Source organism: Chrysochloris asiatica, unplaced genomic scaffold (assembly GCF_000296735.1).
Source record: "Chrysochloris asiatica unplaced genomic scaffold, ChrAsi1.0 scaffold00113, whole genome shotgun sequence".
NCBI lineage: Eukaryota > Metazoa > Chordata > Mammalia > Afrosoricida > Chrysochloridae > Chrysochloris > Chrysochloris asiatica.
The window spans coordinates 2,848,864-2,856,877 of NW_006408631.1; the positions used below are offsets into that span (position 1 = coordinate 2,848,864).

Consider the following 8,014-nt stretch of genomic DNA (forward strand, 5'->3'; position numbering starts at 1 on the left):
TGAAACATAGCAACAATTCTGAGGTTGCCACAGGACCCAGCAATGCTTTGCTCTGTTGTGCATAGGGTTGTTATGAGTCGGTAACAACTTGATGACATCTAACAACAACAACAAAGCCTATAAGAAATGCCTCTGAGTGGACAGTTAGTGTCCTCAGGAATAATAATCACCCTATGGTTTTTTTTTTTCAGGATCTTTCAAGAGTATGCAATTACTGTGTAGCACATGGGGAGACGGATAAACCCATCTGATGAGAGAGGTGCTTCCCAGTCACCTTCTGCTGATGGGTGCCAGAAGCACCAGTACTTACTGTTGTTAGGTACTGTTAAGTCTGTTCTGAATCATATCAACCTTATGCTCAACAGAACAAAACACTACCTGGTCCTGCTCCATCTTCACAATTGTGATATTTGAACTGATTGTTGCTGCCACTGTGTTAATCCATCTCATTGAAGATCTTCGTCTTTTGCAATGACCCTCCTCTTTACCTAGCCTGATGTCCTTCTCCAGGGACTGGTCCCTTCTGATAATATGCCCAAAGTATGAGAGACTAAGTCTGACCATCTTGACTTCTAAGCAGCATCCTGGCTATACTCCTTCCAACACAGATTAGGTTGTCCTTCAGGTAGTCCATGGTACCTTTAATATTCTCCTCTAACACCATAACTCAAATGCATCAATTCTTCTATGGTTTTTCCGTATTCATTGTCCAACTTTCACATGCAAATGAGGCAACTGAAAATATTTAGGTCAGTGTATCTTAGTCCTCAGAGTGACATCTTTGCTCTTTTATATTTCAAAGAGATCTTTTGCAGCAGATTTGCCTCATGCAATATGTCATTTGATTTTATGACTGCTGCTTCTATGAGTGTTGATTGTGGAGACAAACAAATAAAGCTCTTAACTTCAATAGTAACTCACAAAAATCAACTGTGGGTGGTGGGCCAGCTTTACGGGTTCAACATTCATACATATATGTGACCTTGGGCAGGTCTGGACTTGTCTGTTTCTTTATAGATTTAGATAATCTGTAAGATTCTTCTTTGCCTGATTGGCTTGGACCAGGGACAGCAGACCACATTTACTTATTCCACCTATTTACAGAATTTGAATGTTTCCTAATTGTCCATGAGCCTGTTCACCAGGGCTCAGCAGGTGAGGCTGTGACAGATGAACAGCCACCTGACTGAGGTTGCCTCCCCCCACTCCATCTCACTGGAACCATCCAGAGGGACTTCTGCCCCAGTCATTATCATCTCTTCTTCACCTTTGTCAGAACTACATTATGATCTAATTGTAATTAGTGATCCAAAAACCAAAACACCAATTCACTGACTCATTGTAATCCTATGTGATATTTCTGCAACTGTAAGTCTTAATGGTAGCAGAAAGTCTCATCTCTCATCTGCAAAGTGACTGGTGGTTTTGAACTGCCAATCTTGCAGTTAGAAATCCAGTACTTACTCTACAGCACCACCAGAGCTCCTTCTATGTGAAGAATCCAGAGTTAAGTATGTGCATAGTATCTCAACAAGATACAAAGGCTAAAGCATGGTTATCTTAGTTCTCTAGTGCTACGATAACAGAAACCCCACACATGGATAACTTTGGCAAATGAAAATTTATTCTCTCGCGGTTTAGGAGGTTCAAAGTCCAAAGTCAGAGTGCTGACTCTAGGGGAAGGATTCCTTTCTAAAGAAAGATCCTTGTCTTCTTTCATCGTCTGTAAGCTCAGCAATCCTTGGAGTTCCCCAGGCACCGTGGCATCAACCTTCTGGATCTAGGAGCTTCATAGTGCAGAGACCTCAGGTTCCAAGGACACACTCCACTCCTGGCTCTTCTTTCTTTATGGTAGTAGGTTCCTCTGAGCTCTGCTTGCTTTTATACCTCCTGGTGTGGTACTGTAGGATCAGCACTGGACTGTGAACCACAATGTTGGCAGTTCAAACCCACCAGCTGCTCATTAAAAACCCTATAAAGGGTAGTGATAAATTGGAACCGACTAGATGGCGCTTTACAACAACATACGTCAAAAATGATTGACTCAAGATTAACATAATCCTATAGATTGCATCTGGTTTCATTAACATCACAGAAGTGAGGATTTACAATACATCGGATACATATATTTAGAATGATATCGGATCAGGACTGATCACATCAGATCACACAATGGGGGTGGATGATTCTATCATTGCATGACTGTCACATCACATCATTACGTAACTGCCAAGCCACTGAAAAGGAAGACCCAGCCAAGCTGACACGTATTTTGAAGGGACACAATTCAATCCATGTCAATCACCTTTATCCATGAGGAGCTGACAGTACACAGGAGGATACAGACAGGTAAAAGAGGGTTACAAGCAGTACAGTCTGAGCTAAGGTGAGGTTTACAGTGAGGAGACGTACTAAACCCAGCTCTGGAAGGCTGGGAAGAGGATAAGGCACAGTTCCTTGGGGAAGGAACATCAGTAGCAAAGGGAAGAGGTAGTATTCTCAGAAGTTTAAAATCAAGAAAAAAAAACACTTCATCTTGAAAGCCAACTGTGTTTATTGTTCATTGGCACTTTTCTAGACAATCTTTCTCATCTCCTTATGTTCCAGGGTTTCTCTAGACATGAGATAAAACAGTTCTGGGAGGGAAGGAGGAAAGAGTATTTACAGTTTTAAGGATTATAGAGTGGTAGTTGATGGTGGTGTGCTGTGGAGTTGGATTCGACCCATAGCCACTCTGCATAGGGTTTTTGAGGCTGTAAATCTGTAAGGGAGAAGAAAGCCTAGAGTCCCGGTTAACTGACCTCAGCTCCCTTTACCTGGCTTCTGAAGATATCATCTTGTCCTCTCACTCGCATTTTATCTCTTGTTTATCCTACAGCTTAAATGAGAAGCCCTGCTGGCACAAAGGTTAAACACTTGACTGCTAACCTAAAGGTCAGCAGTTTGAACCCATTCAATGACTCCACAAGAGAAAGACCTGGAAAGCTGCTTCTTTAAAGACCACAACCAAAACCATCTATGGGGCAGTTCCACTCTGTCATGCAGGTTGCTACGAGTCATAGTCAACTCAACAGCATCAAACCACAACTGCTTATATATTATGTATTCTTTCACTTTAACATTTAAAAAAACAAAAAACACTCCAATGTATAATTTGCCATATTTCTAATATGTGCATAACTATATGAGTTCCTGGAGTCCTCATGTAGTGCTGTAGGATAAGCACTGGACTGCTATTCACAAGGTTGGCAATCCAAACCCTCCAGTCACTCCTTGGAAACCCTGTGAAGGGTTGCTATGAGTTGGGACCAACTCAACAGCATACAACAACAACATATGAGTTCCTGGGTGGTGCATATGGTTAAGCACTTGGCTACTAACTGCAAGGCTGGAGGTTGAACTCCAAACAGAGGCTTCTCAGAAGAAAGATCTGGCCATCTGCTTCTGCAAGGTCACAATCAATGAAAATTCTATGGATTGCAGTTCTACTCTGAAGCACATGGGGTTACCATGAATAACAACTCAACCACCACTGAAGACACATTATACCCTTACTTTAGTAAAAATACACTTGTCAGTGTCTAGGTCTACATGCCTCTTCCTTGGCCTATAAAAAGGTCATGGGAAAAGAAAGATCCTTGGGATCTATCTGGTATTCTATATCTCTTCCATACTTACCCACATTCACAATCAGAAAGCATCTTCAAGAATAGCTTTAGCATTTGCAGCAAGAACTCTCCTCACTACTTTGGGTGTGCCTTTTATTTTCTCTCTGAAAAAGGTCCCCAAATATGCCAATATGAGACCCAGATGTGCTAAAGTGCACCATGTGACCAGAAATGCCTCCAGGGTGATTTGAGAGAAAGGTGAAACAGAAGAATGGAAAGGGTGGGAGGTGGGCCTCAGTCCCAGTATATTTTGAGCCATGGAAGGAATGCTTTCAGGACACAAAGAACAGTCTTCCTTTATCCCAGTCAGCATTGGCCTGCCTCAGCAGCATTTCCTTGGATAGGGAATGGCATATGATGGGAAGAGCATGGGCTGTGAAGTCAGGAAGGCCTGGTTTCAGTCCTGGTCCTACAGCACACAGAGAGAGAGGTCAATTAGACTCTTTTTGAGTCTTGATTTCTTCCTCTGGAAATATAGCTCACATACTACCTCAGGGGGTTGTTATGAAGATTAAAGGAAATGTTTTATTTGATATACCTGGCATAGAATAAGCTGCCTAATAATGGCAGCTATTTGGAAGCATAGTGGTTTTGAGTCAGGTTGCTAACCTCAAGGTCAGCAGCTTGAAACTACCAGCTGTTCTACAGGAAAGAGATGAGGCTTTCTGTTCCCATAAAGATGTACAGCCTCGGTAACTCTATATAGGATCCCTATGAGTCCGAACTGACTCCACAGCACACCACCACCATCACCATCACCATCTCTGCAATATCTGTAATATGTCAGAGTCAGGGGGTCTCTGCAGTGCATAACTCCAAGGATTCCCATCAGCATTATAGTATATGTGGATGGTGCCCCCTAGGGTGGTGCAGTTACATGCAGCTGACAAGGACAAATTTAGCAGAGACGGAGCGTTTTTAGGAGACTGTAATGCAGGTGTTGGTTAATGCGCTAGACAGACAAAGTGGCTTGAGCTGCAAGGCCGGCAGTTCAAGCTTCACCAGCTGCTCCTCGGAAATCCTATACAGGGTTGCTATGGGTCAGAACTGACTCAACAGCACTTAACAACAACAACAATGCAGGAGTCCTGGTATGGCGCTGTAGGCTAATGCGCTGGACTACAAAGTTGGTTTGAACTGCAAGGCTGGTGGTTCAAGCTCAAAACCTACTCTTCTGAAACCCTGTACAGGGTCGCTATGAGTTGGAACCAAATCAATGGCTCTTCATAACAACAACAACAATGCTATTGGGGGGGGGGGGTTAACCTTAAAATGAATGAAGATGACTTCGAATATGACTTTCTGCTCTCTAAAGGGAAGTGAAGGATTGTCTGGATAAGGTTGATTTGTTCTTCATCTAGCAAATAATGCCTCCATCATTCCTTTAATGCCTACTCATAAAGCCGATCTAAATGTTGCACAGAATCCCATGTGTCCGTGGACACTGGCCACGGAAGTTCTGCTATCGGGTTCATATATCTTTTTCCACACATTATTCTTATAGAGTGTAGAACTTGTCAGAGACAAGGCAGGGAGAATGAGATGAAGATGGCATCATGGGAACTCAATCCCAGCTACAAAAGCAAAGCCTAAAAGTGTAGGTTTCCGTTTACAATACAATGTGCTGCTGGCAGGTCTTACTGGGATCATTCCTCTAAATCAACTGACCTCGTTGTCATCTTCTTCTAGGCACTTAAAACATGAATCTAAAAAATCTAGGATTCTAACAAAAGCTGGAAGAATTCTTGGAAAGAGTCTGGTTCTCTTCACTTGTTATGGAGTCCTGGTGTGGTGCTATGGGTTTCCAGCTGCCCCTTGGAAACCCTATACAGGGTTTCTGTGAGTCAGAACCGACTCAAAGGCACATAACAATAATGGTCAGTCATCATTGGAGACTAGAATAAAATGTAGGTTTCCAAGAGCAGAAGCTTGAGGTCAAACGAACCAGAGTTTAAAGTCTTGTCTCTAGCATACTAGTTGTGTGTCTTGAGCACTCTGAGTTTTTAGTATCTTTTTCAGAATAATGGGTGAAATAATACTACCTCCATAATTTTAGAAAAGTTAAATAAGTTTCTATTTTTCAGACCCAACATATACTACTGCTGCTTCAAGTGCCGTTTCACTAGATAAGAATCATAAATGTTCAAAAGCCCAAGATACTACTGTTGGGAAAAAAAAAAAAAGATCCACTAAAAAGCACTCGTGGTGTTTTTCTGCTATGGAAGCCTAATGAACAGCTTCACTTGGCTTATTTTATTTGTGATAGAGTATTCTCTTTGACTGGGAAATACAGAAAATCTCGAGTATGAGTCTCCCACAACAGTTTGAAAAAGCATGACCTATGTGGTTTGTTTTTCTAAAGGATTATCCCACGATCCATTACAACTTGAAGCAATTTTAGCATTTGGCAGATTTAAATGTAAGTTCAGATCAAGTAGTAATTGAAGTTTCTAGAGGTCACCTTTTAAGTGACCTTGTTAACTAGGACACAACCAAGAATCAACAAATGAACAAATAACTTTTTAAACTCATGCTTTAAAAGTCCTGGTTCTGTAAACCTTCACTCAATTCACAATAAGAAGTTTAAATGAAAAAAAATTTTTAAAGGCCTGTGAGTGTACCTTGCCTAATAAACTATGAACTCCTTCTTTACTATAATTCTAACAATGCTGATTTTCTCATTTTCCATTTTGCAGCAGAGGAAAGATAGCAAGTTAGATGAATAGAGCTGCTAAAGGCGTACTGACAGCAACAAGAAAACTTTATGGCAAGGTAAGGATACAGAAAAAAATACCAGTGAAGGAAAAATCCAGAAGTCAAAATTTAAAAAGAAAACAGCAAAAGGAGGCCTCTAATTTTCAAGACAAGGAGTTTTATATGCCTTAATCATGCCTGGTAATGTTTCACATAGCATGATTGTTGACATTTATTCAGATCAACTAGGAATGTCAAGTTGTTCCTTCAGGTTTAAAAAGTTAAAATAAAGCCTTGACACAAAGATTCCAGGAATGGGAAAAATCACTCGGGTGAAAATTTCCATTCTCTGTAATGGCAAATGAATAAGGCCTCAGTGGGAATATTTGCTGCGTTTAGGAAGGCTATCACGCTCCTTCACACTAACATTTTCCTCATTAATAGCAACTTGGCAGTTTAGCTGATTCTTAACCTATGAAAAGGTCAACTTGGTTCCTGAGCTGCAGACAAGTCCTTTCCCTTGACTGTTCCCAGCCTGCCTCCTCTCTGATTCTCATTCCCACAGTGAGCATCCCTGAAGAAGTCCACTTCAAGTAGCCTGACACTTCCCTCCCATGTCTCCCCGCCTCCTGGAGAACAAACTGCTCCTTAATCTACGTTTTCATAGCACCTCAATGACACTTCTAACCACATCAGTAAAACTGAATGGTTGCGGTGGTTGTTGTTGTTGTTAAGTGCCATAGAGTCCATAGGTCCACTCACAGGGACTCTGTGTAGGGTTTCTCTGAGAAGTATCTTGTGGGTTTGAACTGCTGACCTTGTGATTTGTAGTCCAGTGCTGATCTTACAGCACCACAGCAGGTAGTTTAGCCTCCAGAAAAGACTCCAAGATTCCTCAAGGCAAGAACCCTGTCTTATGTAGTCCCATCTCCCAGACCTGGAACAAAAGCAATGTTGAAACCTCTAGATTGTTAGGCATGCTTTCAGTAGGACATCTATGACAATAAGAGAGAATCTTTTCAAGTAAATATATTGTTCCACTTGTAAATTAATTTTGAATGGTTACTTCATCAGAAATTCATTGAACTGAGAATATTTTTAAAAAACGCAACCTTAACACCTCTTTGTCATCTCTCTTCGATAAAGTCCATCTGAAACCATCTGAGCCATGGTCGTAAGTCAAATGCTCAACTGCTAGCAGAAAGGTTGACATTTTAAGCCCACCTGGTGGCTCCACAAGTGAAAAGACCTGGAAATCTGCTCCCAAACAGCCTTGGAAGCGCTATGGGACTGTTCTCCTCGGTCACGGGGAGCTGATATAAGTTGGAATCAATTCAATGGCAGTGGGTTTGGAGGAACCATAAATATTGTACAGGTTAAAGCATTTAATATTTTGTTCAACAAGTAACTGGTGTTTGTCTAGTCATATCATTCAAATTACTAAGCTTGAAGACAGGAAAAGCTAAGATAACCCACTTGTAAAATTTTTTGTACTAGCACCACCTTAGTCCCTGAGATACTTCATACGTAATGTTTATTGCTTTAATCAAATTAAATTTGAAGGTTAAGCTACAAAATACACTTCGTGCTTTGATTTTTATTTGAAGTGATCTATTACCAAGGAGCATATCCCACCTAAACTTAGAGATCAT

At 41.2% G+C, this 8,014-nt stretch overlaps 1 protein-coding gene across 2 annotated transcripts in view; it reads right to left on the bottom strand.

Annotated features, from left to right (window-relative positions):
* The window catches only part of KCNAB1 (potassium voltage-gated channel, shaker-related subfamily, beta member 1), a 650,886-nt gene that overhangs the window by 607,452 nt on the left and 35,420 nt on the right, over nt 1-8,014 (bottom strand). The gene's annotated exons all lie outside the window — the stretch shown is intronic.